The following is a 15,160-nucleotide window of genomic DNA, read 5'->3' as shown; positions in this document are numbered from 1 at the left end:
ACCTTGCGTTTTTTTGTACTGATAAGCCAAGCATCGATGAGGTTATTCGTTTAACGGAGGACTTTGGTTCGGTGTCAGGAAGTCGGATTAATCGCTCTAAGAGTTGCACTCTTTGGTTTGGTAGCTGGGGTTCGACACCTGCTGAATATGCTGGTATAACATGGACATGCAGGCCACCAAAGTACCTTGGCGTCCCTTTGAGTGCCTATAAGCATAGCGCACATTATTGGAAGGACCGCGTGTCAACTCTTCAGCGCTATGCTCAAACGTTTGTCCCCGTGGCCTCTCAATTTTTGGCAGGGCGACCGCCTGTAATCTGTTTCTCGCCACTAAAATATATTATGTACTGCAAATTACTCATTGCGCAAGACTTCCTATCCAGCGTTTTCACAGGGTTTTCGCTACTTTTGTGTGGGATTCGCCTTTTGAATCCATGAGGCGTGATAACCTTTTTCGGCCTGTAAGCGCTGGCGGCCTTGGTCTAGTTCACCTGTATGTCCGACAGATAGTGTCACGTTTCATGTTTTTCTGTGACACTACACACCCAATAGTACGTTCATTCCTGCAAACATATTTAGTTCATGTTTTACCCAACCTCATTGTTTCTTCCAATGTTTGTGACTGTCCGTGTTTGTGGGGCATAATGCAAGAGGTGTATTTGGCTGTCCGTTTTCTACTTGTTCGTTTTTCTCCTGAGTTCCTCTTTTTAGTGTCGAGGAAAAAGTTGTATAAGAATTTGATTAGTATGCTCTTCCCTCCGCCCATGTACCGCTCTCTGTATTTTGGTTTACCGGGGCATGACGTACTCAAAAGAGTACGTAAGATGCCAGTCTCGCCGTGTACAAAGACCTTTTTCTTTAAGTTACACACCGGTACGTTGCCCGTTAGATTGTGTCTACCGTTAATTGCCGCCTTTGTGATGAACCAGAAACAATTGAGCATTGTTTCATCAGTTGCAAAGATGCAGTACTTTTCTGGTATATCCTGCAACGCGCATTTAAAAAAAGAATTCATCTGACTCCACATTCTGTTCGCTTTCTCACTGCGCTGTGATTTGTTGATCAACCCCTGGACATGTTCTTTCTGATTGGACTGCACAGCCTCTGGAAAACCCGTATGATGGACAGACACTGTGAACCTGTTGTGTCTACAAAGGATCACTTCAGTCGAATGGTTATTCATCTAAGAGACGTGTATGCCCAGACTGAGTACGAACCGGAGTGGCACTCACTATTAGTGATGTGCTCTGCATTGCCCCTTTTCTAGTGCATGGTCTTTTCAATATGTATTGTTTAACGCTGTTTTCATAATGGCTTGTATATAGTTCATGTACATAGAACATTGCATCACTGTAATACATACCATGTTGAAGAAAAAAAAAGGCGCCGTGGCTTAGTTGGTTAAAGCGCCTGTCTAGTACAAAGGAGATCGTGAGTTCGAATCTCGCCGGTGCCTGATTTACTTTCTTTTTGCACGCTGCCGGATATGTTCGGTTTTCGTTTTAAGGGGTTCAGTCCCAAAATGACTCAGGCTATGACGGAGGACGTATTGGAAGGCTTCGGAAAATTTCGGCCACCTACGACCACCAAAATTTCGAATGTTGAGCCGATTAGCTGTGCTAGTGGAGGTAATGTACCCCAACGTACATCTCTTCTTATTTCCACTCATAACCGGTGCCCTCTTTCTGACCCCTCCCTTCCCTCCCGTCTGTAAATCTCTCATCGCTTATGTTCAGTTGGGCCACATGGGATTTTACTAAAGAACAAATTATTTCTCATAATTACTCCTCTAAAAGTACAGCAGATGCGGCATCTTTTTATAGAGGGTCAAAGGAAGCCGCCAATAAAAAAACTCAACAATGCAAAAAGTCACACATCGTGGAGGTGCTGGGTATCGATCCCAGTACCTCTCGCATGCTAAGCGAGCGCTCTACCATCTGAGCTACACCCCCGTACAAGCACACCGCCATAACTGGAATACACGGGGAGCAGGGAAACACAGTGAAGAAATCAAGGTCGAACGACGGCAGCCGAAGAAGTCCGAAGAAACCGGTTTCCATCGGGATCCTGAGTAGCGTTTAAACGCATTACTAACCGCAAAGCGCCATTTTGGTTTTCACAGCTATTCCCGAGAACCATCACTAAAAGTCGAGTGGGTGAATAAAAGTAGATAGTGAAATAAAATGGTTAGCGGATATTAACATCCCCTTCACAGATATTAAGGTTTATTTAAGCTTGCAGTTCCAAACAAGATACTCGCTGACCGAATTACATGAGACGGAACACCGGAGTTTGTCTCCTAAAATTCTATGTGTGCCTCGATTAGCGCTGTATTCTTCAGAATTATTTCGAACTAACTTGTCTGGCAAATTACTTCGTGAACACTGCAAGGTATGTATTAGTGGAGGTTATTGCCTTCCCAGAGTGTCTTCTGCAGCTTGCATCGTTTCCATTAGCACATCGCAGTTCTTTTTCTTGTATCCCCGATAATTTATTCATTCTCTCAGCCAATGAGGCCCCGTTTCGACTGCAAATTTGGTCGTTGTAACCACTCGTCCGCATACTTCCCTACTATTCAAAACCAAGAGCATCGAATGACTGCTATTTCTGGAATGGAATTATACATTTTTTATTGTCTTTCTCTTCTAAGGCCTCCCGAAGTTCTTAGCAGCTTCACATCTATGTTTCAGAGACACTAAGAGGAAGCCTACGTCTTCAAGCCTTCGAATACACTAAACCAGGACAGCACCCGTGCACTCCAAAACCATCATCATCATCAATTTCACTGCACCCACTGCAGAGTAGAGACCTCTCCCATGTCTCGCCAATTAATCCTGCCCTTTGCAGTTGCGGCCACCCTATACACTCAAATTTCTTAACCTCATCCGCGCACCTAACTTTCTGGCAACGCTTGCCTTCACTTGGAATCCACTCCGTTACCCTTAAGGACCAGCGGTAATCTTGCCTTCGCATTACATGCCCTGCCCAAGCCCACTTCTTCCTCTTGATTTCGACCAGGATTTCATTAACCCGCGTTTGTTCCCTCATACACTCCACACGCTTCCGATCGCTTCAAGTTACACCTATCATTTTTTCTTTCCATAGCTCGCTGCGTTGTTCTTAACTTAAGCTGAACCCTCTGTGTTAGCCTCCACATTTCTCTCCCATCGGTGAGTACCAACCACGTTGAGCTGTTGTAGATTTTTCTCCTTAACGTACTTAACTTTACTTAAAATATTTACTAAACAAATTTAACACAATAAATCAAATTTATAAATATGCAAATGATACTGCAATAATTCTTGATACAAAGGATTTCGAGAAAAGATGTGTTCGTTTTCAAAAAGACATACATGAAATCATGGACTGGTTTGGCAAAAATTGTATTTTCGTCAATCCTCAGAAAACAACATTTTTATGTTTAAGAAATTCACACAAGCCGGTTACCCTCACTCGACCTTTCCACTTGCGCACTTCTACTTGTGGCACTTGTAAATGATGTAAATGTGTGCCACCAAAACATGAGTCAGTGGTTAAATATTTAGGCCTTTTTTTGGACCAATACTTTATATGGAATAACCATATCGAGTACTTGCGAAAAAAGTTACGAAATACGGTGGTTTTAATTTACAACCTGCGGTGGAATTGTCCTCTTAATTTAAGAAATACAATATATAATGCATTCGTGGAGTCTGTTTAACGCTACAGAGCCACTTTATATGGCTCATGCTCAGAATACAAAATGCAAACGATTGATACACTATTAAAAAGAATAGTAAATAGTATCAGTTATGGCACAGGTTTACGCATGGCCTACACAAAAGAGAAGTACTCCGAAATAGGCATACTCAAGGTACGCGAGACGTTTCGGTTTTCGGTAGTTACGAGACACTATTTTGCAAGTGATTTCAAAGCACCTGTACACAACGAAGTCACCCTCAGGAAAATAGAAAGATACATTAAGCCAAGAGTTTTCACAAACTACGGGGGAAAAAAAACTAGAAACTACTATGCCTCTGCGCTATTTAACGAACTTAACAACGACCTGTGCTATACTAAACAACGGAAAACAATGGCGGAAAGCTTCTGGATGTGGCGCTTAGCAACAATGCAAGAATTACGTGTTTTATGGTTTTGCAAGTGTGAACAGTTCCTTTTTGCATACCTCATGTGTCTTGCCATCTTAGATGTGCTTTTCATGTATTACGGGCCTTTTTCCTTTTCTTCTCATTTTTATCTTTTTTTTCGTGACGAGCAGGGCAGAATCCTGCTATCTTATCATTGCTTTGGATAACAAGTTTACTGATCATGCATCCACCAACTGCCGGGTCAGCCAACAAGAGCTATATGCTTAGGGTGACCAACAGACTTGTGTGTATGAAAAAGTGGTGAATAAATTGTATTGTATTGTATTGTGTTGTATGTGTTTTTTTCATAACTTTCCTGTCATGATAGAGTTCACTCAGTGCATTTTGCGGCTCGGCATTTGTCCTGCAAGGCCTTAGACGCCAAAAGTAGCCTTATTTGTGTCAATTTCTCATAAACAACTTAATTAGACAGGGAAAAATCGTCATCAGAGCAGCAGGTTTCACTGCCATGGAAAAGCGGTTTTGAGTCGCGGGTAGCAAGTGTATTCATCTTAAAGCAGCGCGAAACACAGGACGCAGTGGAAGAAACAAGAGACGACACGAGCGCAATCTAACAACTGAATTTTATATCTCGAATGATTAGATATATAAGAACCAAATAAACGACAAATCAAAAAAGACATCACGATAACCCCTAAAAAAACCCGTACGCGTATGCAGCGGGAGGCTAAATGCCTCATCTTATCAAAGCCCTCCAGCAATCTTAACACATGAGAGTGTATTGCCTGAAAAATTGTCTTTGGTAACAACACTACTATTGTTGATAGCTGATCGTTTTTCTTTGTACTTCACAATGCCCCAAGTGCGAAATGCTTGCTACTGCTTGCCTGGGCTCAGTCACAATCTCTCTTTTCGTTTGGGATAAAGGCAAGAACGCTTTTAAGCAGGTTTCTGTATTAAGTTCACAAAATGTTACTGCCAGAATAGAAAACTATTGTGAGACTTAACCAGAACGACGGAAGTTCAAACAAAAAAAATTGGCAGTGGCTTAGTTCTGCTATGCCAGGATATATATAGCGTGAGGTGTTGATATATCTTGGTTAATCTTGTTGTTATTAGCTTGGTTTCCCCCGTGCTAAACCTTGAAATTCCGGTACGTGTAACTATGACTAAATTGAAGACGAGACCATGTGCAGTATCAATTGTGAAGCGTTTTTTTATTTCTTACGGTTTCTCTTCTTGTTTTCCTCGTTGATGAAGCATAGGCTGTCGGCGTTCGTTGTGTTCATTCGCGCGGGCGTTGAGAACGTTTTACACTCCGATCATTGTAAGGAAAGGAAATGCGCATAACTGGCTCCCTGGGTCAGTGCACGCCTCAATCGTGCTTATAGGTACGTGTGGCGATTAGACAGAGAGATGTGGGCGACAGGCATTGACGAGTTTGTGCCAGAAACGCGGCGCTGAAGCCATAGGCCGTCGGCGTTCATTGTGTTCATTGCCTTTGGCGTTTTTCCTCCAAGGAACACGGCGTAGTAGCTCTGTATCCCTCCACATTTATACACGCGGCGCAATCTCCTCGCGCATGCGCAGTAGCCCGCAGCGGCGAGCGCGCGCGGCGAGCCATGCCAGCTGTGCGTAGTGACCTCACTTGCTCCTCACGCATGCGCAGTGTGGTTGAGCAAGAGAGCACGCGAAACGGAGAGACTGTGGCCAATGTAGCTCACGCTACAAAAAAATTTGATCAGACAGTAGATAAGACATGCGGGAAATAGGCGTAGCACGCCGTACAAGACAGACTGGTAACTCAAGTTTGCCTATCTAGGTCACACATGCGAATCGCCACCGCCCAGGCTAGGCGGAAAACGTTCCTCGCCTATTCCGTCGATAGCTCAGTTGAGGAGAAAGACGAAGACGGCGTTCCGAACGGTCGCGTTTTTGATGCTCTCCGCAGAAATGGATAAATCTGCCCTAGGCCGAGGTACTGTTGCGGCTTCTGCTGCCAGTAATACTTACCGTACTGTTCTTCCCCGTCTGCCTGCTTGTAAGCTGGTTTTTAACTCCGTATTTCTGCATGCGGACCTTGCTGGCCGTTCGTATCGTGCCCAGGACTTTAGAGATGCCTTACAGGGTGTCGTTGACCTCTGTGACATCAGCTCTAAGTCCTGAGTGCTCACGAGCGAAAGCTAAGCTCGTGAGCACTCAGGAGTTACAAGTGAAAAACCGCCGTTGTGTAGTGATTGACCCGGAACCGAAGACAGTAAAGCTCAAGATACTTTGGCTCCCAGAACATCTTGCAGATTTTTACATTCGGGACGCCCTTCGCGCTTGCGGAACGATTACGTCCATCACAGTGGAGCACTGGAGGGTTCCAGAAATGGAGGGCATGCGCACCTTGAATCGAGACGTTGCCTTGACTCTTGCTGATGGCGTCACTGTCAACGACGTGCCTCACATTTTGACAATTTGCGGTGTACAATGTCTGGTTTTAGTGCCAGGAAGGCCACCACTGTGTCTCCGTTGACACAAGGTTGGCCATATACGCCGTCATTGCCGCACTCCTCGGTGTGATGATTGTCGGCGTTTCGGCCTTACTACAGAGGAGTGCGTAGTGTCGTATGCTGATAAGCTACGCGGTGGCACCCGTGCCATGGACGACGCTTTGCAGGAGCACTTGATGGACGCAAAAGAAGTTTTGGATGCTGCTGGTGGCGCGCCAGCCGTTGCGACCATTGACTCAGCGACTAATGACCCGCTGACTGGCCCCGTTCCTGCTGTGCAGCATGAGCCTACCCAGCCTTCACAGATGGAGCAGCTGTCTGCAGATGATGAGCGTCGATGCCTGGCGGAGCAGGCTCCAGCTATATGCAGTGTCTGTGATGGCTCTCTTGGCGCACGTGCCTGTGCTGTGCCAGAGGAAGACAAGGACGACGGTGTGGCTCCGGCGCCGAGTGCTTGCACTGCTATATCTTCTGAGGCTCCTGCCGGATGTGCCCCACAGGTAACAGTGTGCCAACCTGGCACTTCACTCCTCGACGGCAACTGTGAAGCCGATGAGCAAATTTTAAGTGTGGCCTCGAAGCGCGGTGTGTCTCCGAGTTCTGCCTCCTCTGAGGAGGACAGTGTCCCCGCCAAGCACAAGTCCCGCCGTCGAAAGTCAAAGAATAAGAAACCTCCTTGACGCTCCAGATCAAGGAGAAAGGGCGTCAACTCTAGGGAGGTCTCACCTTCTGGAGTGATGCCCCCAGACATCGTGGATGCCTGATTGAAGCTCAAGTTAGCTACCATGGCGTCTAGCCAGCAGTTGACTGTCGCAACACTCAACATATGTGGACTCCGTTCAAGGCAGAAACAGGTACAGTTACGCCGATTGCTTTGGGGCAATCGGCTAGACATTGTCGCTATTCAAGAAACTAAGATAGAAAGTGAAGTGGATACAGATATAGCCCTGCGACCTTTCCTAACAGATTACAACGTCTGTGTGTCGCACTCAGTGGGTCTTTCGGCAGGTTGCTTTCTTTCCTTAAAGAAGAGTCTACCTATTTCTGACTTTAAATACCAGGTTGACATACAAGGGCGTCTGATATGTTGTGACTTTCGACTGCATGTCGAGTAGTGGAGGGTTATCAATATGTATGCTTCAAATAATCCGGTGCAACGAGCAGTTTTTTTTTCATGACATTGCAACTCTCCTATGATGTGATCGTTATGTCGTTTTCATGGGTGACTTCAGCTGTGTGTGCGACCCACGCGATCGCATAGGTCCTAACCAGAACGCCGATAAGAGCTCTGATATATTATTGTCTATTACCGAAAACGCAGGTTTAATTGATGCCGGATTGTCATCCGCCTTCACATACATCAGAGGAACCTCACATTCACGCCTTGATAGCATTTACGTTTCCGTAGATCTCCTTAAGCGGCACATTTCATGTGATATCAAGCCTGTTTCTTTCTCAGATCATGCTATGGTCATTGCGCGGATTGGAGAATGCGCCCTTCCCAAATTTCAGCCGCAGTGGGAACTGTGGAAGCTTAATTCCGAGCTTCTAAATGATGAGCATTTTCAGCAGCGACTGATGACAGCTTTGGAATCTTGCTTGGTCATGGATGTCCCATTATTTACAGCTTGGGAGATGTTTAAGCTTGAAGTTCGTAGCATAGCTATTGAAATCGGCTCCGTGATGTCTTATCTTAAGCATGGTGAGGAGAAACGGTTACTTCAGAGTCTTTATAATCTGCATGCGCTTGAATATAAGGCTCCTGGCTTGTACACAGAGGAAATTGGTGCTGTTAAGTGCAACCTTCAGAAGTTTGATGCAGAACGCTATCGTGCGGCCCGTATACGATCCCGCAGCAACCGTGCTCTGCCATCACCACCTAGGTGGTGTTGGCTCTGCACTCTGAGGAGGCTACTAGACAGGCCTTGCTGGATGAGCGTCGTCATTTGGCTGCTAAGCGAATTTCTGAGCTGTACTGTGGTGGTGCCTGGGTCACAAGTACAGATGTCATAGTTACCGAGTTTGAAAACCACTATAGCTGTCTGTTCACTGCCACGTCTAGCACTGCTGATGATGATCATATAGCGCGATTGGTGTCCATGATTAACCCACTCAATGAGGATGAGTGCAAAGCAATAAGTGGCTCTTTAAGCTTGGGTGAATTGCATGTTGCAATTGATCAATTGCCGCTTTCGAAAACCCCGGGGCCTGACGGCCTCTCAGGAGAATTTTACAAGGCATTTAAATCCGTTCTAGCCCCTGTCCTGCTCCAAATATTTGAGACAAGTATTGATGTTGAATTTCTGCCTCAGTGATTTACGAAAAGTCATATTGTCTTTATACCAAAAACCGAGGATAAGGAAAAACTTCGATTTGTAGATGGCTACAGACCAATCACGCTTTCTAATGTAGATTATAAGATTTTTGCTAAAGTACTGTGATATCGGCTGCAGCTTGCAATGTCTACTTTGATTGGGCCTCATCAAACATGTGGCTTGCGGGGACGATCAATACAGTCTAACCTACATGTAGCGCGTACGGTGTTGCAGTATTGCAGTGACGCTCAAGAACAATTAGCATTGCTGCAAATTTACCTGAAAAAGGCATTTGATCGAGTGTGCCATTCATTTCTTTTTGCACTTTTAAATCACGTCAATCTCGGTTCAATACTTTCTACTGGCATACGCCTTTGTTACAAATCCTGTACCACGCGCTTGATTGTTAATGGCTGTCTCTCGCAACCAGTCCCAATTAAGTCTTCGGTGAAACAAGGGTGCCCACTTTCTCCTCTCCTGTTCGCATTATACTTGGAGCCACTTTGCATAAGTGTTATAAACAGTAGAGCTGTCAGTGGTTTCCGAATAATGGGCCACGAACTGAAGGTATTGGCTTATGCAGATGACCTTGCGTTTTTTTGTACTAATAAGCCAAGCATCGATGAGGTTATTCGTTTAACGGAGGACTTTGGTTCGGTGTCAAGAAGTCGGATTAATCGCTCTAAGAGTTGCGGTCCTTAGTTTTGTAGCTGGGGTTCGACACCTGCTGAATATGCTGGTATAACATGGACATGCAGGCCACCAAAGTACCTTGGCGTCTCTTTGAGTGCCTATAAGCATAGCGCACATTATTGGAAGGACCGCGTGTCATTTCTTCAGCGCAATGCTCAAACGTTTGTCCCCCATGGCCTCTCAATTTTTGGCAGGGCGACCACCTGTAATCTGTTTCTCGCCACTAAAATATAATATGTACTGCAAATTATTTATTGCGCAAGACTTCCTATCCAACGTTTTCACTGGGTTTTCGCTACTTTTGTGTGGGATTCGTCTTTTGAATCCATGAGGCGTGATAACCTTTTTCGGCCTGTTAGCGCTGGCGGCCTTGGTCTAGTTCACCTGTATGTCCGACAGATAGTGTCACGTTTCATGTTTTTCCGTGACACTACACACCCAATAGTACGTTCATTCCTGCAAACAAATTTAGTTCATGTTTTACCCAACCTCATTGTGTCTTCCAATGTTTGTGACCGTCCGTGTTTGTGGGGCATAATGCAAGAGGTGTATTTTGCTGTCCGTTTCCTACTTGTTCGTTTTTCTCCTGAGTTCCTTTTCTTAGTGTCGAGGAAAAAGTTGTATAAGGATTTGATTAGTATGCTCTTCCCTCCGCCCATGTACCGCTCTCTGTATTTTGGTTTACCGGGGCATGACGTACTCAAAAGAGTACGTAAGATGCCAGTCTCGCCGTGTACAAAGACCTTTTTTCTTTAAGCTAAACACCGGTACGTTCCCCGTTAGAACATGGTTAGAGAAAAAGGGCATTTTTGTGTCTACCGTTAATTGCCGCCTTTGTGATGAACCAGAAACAATTGAGCATTGTTTCATCAGTTGCAAAGATGCAGTACTCTTCTGGGATATCCTGCAACGCACATTTAAAAAAAGAATTCATCTGACTCCACATTATGTTCGCTATCTCACTGCGCTGCCGTTTGTTGATGAACCCCTGGACATGTTCTTTCTGATTGGACTGCACAGCCTCTGGAAGACCCGCATGATGGACAGACACCGTGAACCTGTTGTGTCTACAAAGGATCACATCAGTCGAATGGTTGTTAATCTAAGAGACGTGTATGCCCAGACTGAGTACGAACCGGAGTGGTACTCACTATTAATGATGTGCTCTGCATTGCCCCTTTTCTAGTGCATGGTCTTTTCAATATGTATTGTTTAACATTGTTTTCGTAATGGCTTGTATATAGTTCATGTACATAGAACATTACATCACTGTAATAAATACCATGTTAAAGCGAAAAAAAATAGCTCAGATGGTAGAGCGGTGGACTGTAGAGGCTCTCTCATTGCAGACATTCATAGGTCGCTGGTTCGAATCCGGCTCGACGGAGTTTATTTTTCTGTGTTGTGACGCCGCGCTTTCCACTGTTTCATAGCGCACATAACTCGAAATGCCATACTAGGACATTCTTCAAGCTCAATTACAAAGTTTGCTTTTTGTTCTCGCTTAAACGCCTCGCTTGGGAACAGCTAGGTACTGTACGATCGATCATACGATATCAATCACACATAAAAATTCCAGAAGAAGCTCTAAGGTTAACGCGATTTATCCTTAGGATATATTTCCTGAGTATTTTTTATTCTGTTAGGATGATGGACTCTATCGATCTCGACGTGTGTATACTCATAGCTTGCGCAATATTCAAAAATGTTGGATGACACTCGCTTATTCTTAACTGGAAAACAGTAGCTAAAGCAGAATATGAGCGTGTGGCATCAGCGCCGGAGCATAAATATACAGCGTGTGCAGGGCTAAACATATCAAAATTCAAAAATTGCAAAAGCCTTTTTCGAACTGAAATGAGGCGCATGTTATGACTTATATGTAAAGCGCTAGTAAGCATTTTGTTTATTCCGCCTGCTTGAATGCAACATCTACATTAGAGATTTAATTTTTTTAATTATGAGTTTAAACGCTCAGGAGGGAATTGGAAAGTTGTCGAGTGCCACGAATGTGGTCCTACGCAGGCTCTTCGGACAAGACCGCCTTAGCGTCGCCCTTTTTATTCGCTGCAAGCGAAGGCCCGCAAAATCTAACGAATAGCATGCGAAAGTGTGCTCCGTGAGCCCGAATTCACCGTGAATACAGCACTCTCATCCGCGACTTCCTGAATCCCTGCCAGCTTTTCCACCTCCCGCGCCGCCGAGGACTGAGCTTTGCGTTGATGCTGGTTCAGAGATAAGCGCCAGAGGTTCCTGACGGCCCGCGGCGCGTCCACTGCAGCCTGTGCTGTTTATCTTATATTTCCGGTTACCTCATATAACACACTAAAAGCAAAACCATCCCCCTGTCCTGATAAGTCCGTAGATATTCTTAGAACAACCATAGGCGTTCCATTATTTGTGTGCATGTGCATTTTTTTCTCCGCATATTTCAAATAAACAACAGTCGCTCTTCAATCCATGTCGACATTCGATCGTTTCTGCATAAACGTTGCCATTTTGTCACCCTCTGTCTCTACGTCGCTTACAGTCCGGATGTGAATGGGTGCGAGCTTGGGATATTATGACTAAGCGAAACAGTTTCAAACAAAACACTCGCCGTAAAGTAGGTATAAATGCACACACGCACATGGAATCGGTTGCATCAATACATATCGTTCCACTTCCAACTCGACTATAATAGACTCATAAAAAAAATGTATCTAAAAAACTGCTCGTACAAGCATGCCCGGAAGACCGGGACACTCAGCCTTTGTCGTTACAATTATGAGCGAAACTTTAGTTTCCCATCTACGCATCTGGCAAAGAAGTTTTTAGTGCGTTAAGTGCAATGGTACTAATTTAGTTTCTTCTATTAGCACGGGTCTCTCTATCGCCTCTTTTGCAGATTCGTTCGTCAAAAATTAACGGTCATATCCTTTCTACGCACAGATTACCCCAGTGCAGTAACACATGCGTGCCGTTCAATATTTTCACAGGTACGTTCAATGATCAGTGCTGTTCTGTGTGCTGTTTAATGCTCACAATTGAGTTCGAGCGCTCTCTCAAGCAAATGGTACGGAGGCTTCGAACTTTTGTTAGAATGCAACACAAAACATAGTTTAACCTCGTTATGACAAAGTTTAAGTGGTCTAGTGATTATTTCATTATAGCCGTAGCTTCGCTATAGCTCTTGTTAACAGAGCTGCCTAGTGGAATCCTAATTCCTTCCCTATATTCATTGTTTCGTTATAACCCGTTTCGTTATAACTAGGATCGACAGTAGCACTTCAAAACGAACGAAGTTTGTGAGCTCCGAACACATAAAAAGCAGCAGTGTTTTCAAAGTCACTCTTTTTCTTCATATTGTACATTCACTGGCTGATGAAATATCTCTTTCGTACAGTGTATTTTATATAAATCCCTACTTTCCTCCCGGGCTTCACTTCGCATGGAATTAGATTCAGTTTTTAACAAAGCTCTTCTTGTTGATATAGCACTAATCGTAAGATAATTATTATTTGAGAAATTATTATTTGCGTAAGCTTCTACAGCCTCCACAGAAGGTGAAGTGGATGAGATACTGGGGGTGTCTCTTGCTGCCGCAAATGCTTCGGCGGTTGTGCGTCCTGCGAGGCACCCATTCTTTCAATGTTTTCTTTCTCATGTGGTTCTTTCAACTTCCTCTTCTCTGCACGCGGCAATTTTAGCGACCCAGGTGGATATTGTCGTTTGGTTCTGGCGTGGACATACGGACGGACAAAAGTCTGAGGACGAAGACGGATGAAAGTGTAGCCGTTTAATGCGTTCCTGCATGCTAAACGAGTCACAGCATCATTTCATGTTTGGTATGGTTTGTGGGGTTTAACGTCCCAAAGCAACTCAGGCTATGAGGGACGCCGTAGTGAAGGGCTCAGGAAATTTCGACCACCTGGGGTTCTTTAACGTGCGCTGACATCGCACAGTACGGGCCTCTAGAATGAGTGATGATTGTTAAAACAAACGTGAATATATAATCAACAATCTGAAAACACAGCTGGAAACTTCTTACATTATTAAATTACAGTCTAGAGGCTATCCTCACGCTCTTTGTTCAGTGAACACGCTAGTCATTACTGCCGGGCGTAATGTCTTTCCTTTGGTTTCGCTTTGCTCACCCGATCCCCGGATTTTTAAACTTTGTTGACAGCTATGCGTAGACGTGCTGATAATGGTTTCTTACGATATGTTCGCAGAAGGTTTACTATATATACAAAAAATAAGCATATCCCTGAAAAAAAAAAACAGATAATGAATTAAAGTAATAAAATGAGTTGTTTCGTTTTCATTCAAGTACGTCTTTCTCAGCAGAGCGGATATGCCGAAATTACTGCTAATAAATTGCCGCAGAGTGCCGCAGCTATGTCACACGGCAAACCACTAACGAAGCGAAGCAGGCAGAGTGCTAGAGAGTGTCCCGTCGATAGCTCAGTTCGCAGAGCGATGGACTGCAGAGGTTTTTTTTCATGCGGACATCCATATGTCAATGGTTCGAATCCCACTCGACGGAGCCTTTCTTGTTTTTATTTTCCTACCGTTTCGCGTCGGTGCTTTCGATGATGGTGCTACCAGATCACATAACCATTTGCGGTCTACCAGATCACTGTGACGGTTCTGATTGGCTCTCAGAAATTACGCCACACAGCAACTGTGACACCGCACAGTACAAGAGCGTTGTTGCATTTTGTCTCCATCGAAATGAGGGAACCGCGGCCAAGATGCAGCGGTGAGCATGAAATTTACAAGCACGCAAAGGTACGACACTCCGAGCCTAACCTTAGGAAGCAACTAGCAAAAACTCAGCAGTACTGAGCTTGAATACTATTCGCACACTCGTTCGAAACAACACACACCTGCCGGCATCTTTCGCCGCGCCAAAGTAATCATTTGCGTGCCAGCCGAAACGTCACCAGCGCACGCTCGTTCCCGAAACTACGCAACCATTCAGGAACCTGTGCGTCTATAGTGAGCCACAAACGTTATTCTTTTACCACCAATGGCTGCCACTGATCTTAATCAGCACTTCTCGGACTGCCCATAGCAGGCGTTCAAAGCGCGTGGCTTCCATTGGAAATCCGATTGCAGTAAGCAGTTCATTCTTGTTTCTTTCCTCCTTCCTTCGCTTCAGATACTTAGTATGCACTGCGAGCCGCAGCGTTGACAAAGACTACGTCTAAAGGAGGCAACGTTTCTGTTTAGCGACAGTCCACGAATATTGCAGAAATTATTTCGCCTAACATCGGCGCTGAGGCTTAGTTGGTTCAAGCGCCTGTCTAGTAAACAGGAGATCGTGAGTTCGAATCTCGCCGGTGCCTTTATTAAGTTTTTGCAGTCTACCGGTTTTGTATCAAATGTTTGGTTTTCCTTTTATGGGGTTTAACGTCCAGAAACGACTCAGGCTATGAGGGACGGCGTACTGGAGGGCATCGGAAAATTTCGTCCACCTGAGTTTCTTAAACGTACACTGCCATCGCATAGTACACGGGCCTCCGGCATTTCGGCTCCATTGAAATCCAACTGCCATGGCTGGTATCAAACCGATGACTTTC

The 15,160-nt window shown here is 44.8% G+C and overlaps 3 non-coding genes across 3 annotated transcripts; 2 read left to right on the top strand and 1 right to left on the bottom strand.

The window, feature by feature from the left end:
- Positions 1–1,381: 1,381 nt before the first annotated feature.
- Positions 1,382–1,455, top strand: TRNAT-AGU (transfer RNA threonine (anticodon AGU)). Its single transcript has one exon. It is a non-coding gene; the product is annotated as a tRNA-Thr (tRNA).
- Positions 1,456–1,878: 423 nt separating this feature from the next.
- Positions 1,879–1,951, bottom strand: TRNAA-AGC (transfer RNA alanine (anticodon AGC)). The gene has a single exon. It is a non-coding gene; the product is annotated as a tRNA-Ala (tRNA).
- Positions 1,952–14,852: 12,901 nt separating this feature from the next.
- TRNAT-AGU (transfer RNA threonine (anticodon AGU)) lies at positions 14,853–14,926 on the top strand. The gene has a single exon. It is a non-coding gene; the product is annotated as a tRNA-Thr (tRNA).
- Positions 14,927–15,160: the final 234 nt, after the last annotated feature.

This window comes from Amblyomma mixtum, chromosome 4, assembly GCF_055824585.1.
Source record: "Amblyomma mixtum isolate Tamu chromosome 4, ASM5582458v1, whole genome shotgun sequence".
NCBI classification, from domain to species: Eukaryota; Metazoa; Arthropoda; class Arachnida; order Ixodida; family Ixodidae; genus Amblyomma; species Amblyomma mixtum.
This window is presented reverse-complemented; position numbering and strand designations above follow the sequence as displayed.